This window comes from Chaetura pelagica, unplaced genomic scaffold (genome assembly GCF_000747805.2).
Source record: "Chaetura pelagica isolate M959 unplaced genomic scaffold, ChaPel_1.0 scaffold69, whole genome shotgun sequence".
Taxonomy (NCBI): Eukaryota; Metazoa; Chordata; class Aves; order Apodiformes; family Apodidae; genus Chaetura; species Chaetura pelagica.
The window spans coordinates 13040478-13042520 of NW_009970724.1; the positions used below are offsets into that span (position 1 = coordinate 13040478).

Below are 2043 nucleotides of genomic sequence, written 5' to 3' on the forward strand. Positions count from 1 at the left end.
CCCCGGCCGCCGCAGGGAACAGCCCCCGCTGCAAAGCTTCTATTCACATCCCTTAGCGTAGGGAAGCGTCTTCTAAACCTCTTTAACGCAAGGCGATAATGAGCAGCACGTGAGTATCCAGGCACCCACCTGTTGTATTACCAGAGGTAAATACAGCCTCCCCCTGGGTCATTAAAAGGATTAGGGTTATCCCTGATTTTTACACTAAAACACAAAATTCCCACTACTCCTCGTGCTACTTGGAGGGCCTGCAGACATGGTTGTTACTCTCCACAGGGGAAGCTTACCCTGGTCCTGGCCTGCACTGGTCCTGGCCTGCAGGAAAAAGAGTTCTGCCAGGGTGCCTGAGGTAGTGATGGCAATAAAGAAAATCGGTGCCTTTTGTGGGATTTGTGTTTTCCACACGGGTCAAGATTAGCCTCTTAAAGAGCAGGTAGGTGCTTGGGTGCACAGTGAAAGTAGAAAGGAAAACGTGGTCCTGCATCTCCTGTTACTTTTTCTGTTGACAAGTAAAGTTAATCACAAGCTGCTAATCACAGGGTGGGGCTGCTATATAAAAAGGCTACTGTATATTGCGCATCTGGGACCTAAATTAACGATTATGGTGGCAACGAGGGTAGAGAATACATCCACATCACCATACACTTACTTTTTCATAATTATATATAGTTGCTTGCAGTTTGGAAGTAAATACTTTTTTTTCTTCGGCTCTATTCTGTATAAAGACCAGCTGGGATGCCCAGGGGAACAAATTCTGATTTGGAGCAAATGAATTTATTGGTTGCAGCTATCAAAGGTTTTGGCATCCCTGTGAAAGAGGGACTGCATACAAAGTACAAAAATGTTATCTTAGAGGAAAAGCACTAAGATTTTGGGACATTTTGCCTAAGTATTCCAAGAGGAGAAGATAAATGCATGAACACACAATTTGGGTAATATAAATTCTTAAGTGAAATAGAGGTTATCTTGATTATACAAGGAAAAATAAGAAAGTGCTGAGAGTCAAGGGTATCCTAAAATCCAGTAACAAACCCACTCATTTTCAAGAAAAAGTTATCACTGTAGCTGTTTCCAGAACAGGATTACTTCACTGCTATAAGGACACGTTCTTAGTATTAATTTTGTGATTAGTTCTTTAAATTCACATGAGATTGTTAAATGGATAGTTACTGCATCAAGACAGTAGAGGCCTGAGATAATTAATGATGGTTTTATGAACATATTTGGAATTCAGCCGTGACAGGAAGATGAGGCTGAAAGGAGGCTGATATTATTCCTAGAAAAGGGGAGTGAAGAGCCTAGATAGCAGAACAGGCAGTTTATAGAGAAACTGTTGAACTGTCAGGGCCCTGATAACACTTTTCGTGAGCCCTAAGGTGTGTTGTAGGGACAGAGTAATTAAGATTAATTCCTGTTTCTCAGGTTTTCAATGTTTAATGAAAGAGCGGAGATATTCTAATGTTGCTTCCAGCAGTGTTTATCTCCTCTTTTTAAAATTAATAATCTAACTTAGTTTAAAGTAGCACATATGTAGAGATGATTTTTTCATGGGTGCTTCCATACCAGCTTCTCCCTGCACCTGTTTCCTTCTCTGTGTGTACAACTGAATATATTTTCTTTCAATATGCCCAGTTTGCAGTAATTTTGGTGAACTTTCAGTTATTTTTTTGCAGTCACTGGACATTTAGAATCTCTTGGCAATTCTAACCCATGCATTCCACCTCCCTTTTGTGCATCAGATTAAAGCTTGATACAAAAGTACATAACTAGGGTTTGTTCGCTTTTGCAAAGAAGCAGGTAATTCAAAACCTTTTGGAAATGATTTAAACATAACCTGAAAATTCAAATTAATCTGTCAGATGTCAGGCAAAACTGGAGGATTTTATCTTTTGTTTTCTGCTAGCATTATTAAACATAGTTACCTTCTTAAATCCAGCTGCTTTGTCCTGGCTTTCAAAGTCACAAACCTAACGGTGATTTTTTCCATGTCTTTACATAGTATTACTGATTTCAGAGGCACTTTTCTTGAATTTAGCAGCAGGA

The 2043-nt window shown here is 39.7% G+C and overlaps 1 protein-coding gene across 1 annotated transcript in view; it reads left to right on the forward strand.

Annotated features, from left to right (window-relative positions):
• Positions 1–2043, forward strand: part of PRPF38B (pre-mRNA processing factor 38B) — a 12052-nt gene that overhangs the window by 704 nt on the left and 9305 nt on the right. The window lies entirely within an intron of this gene.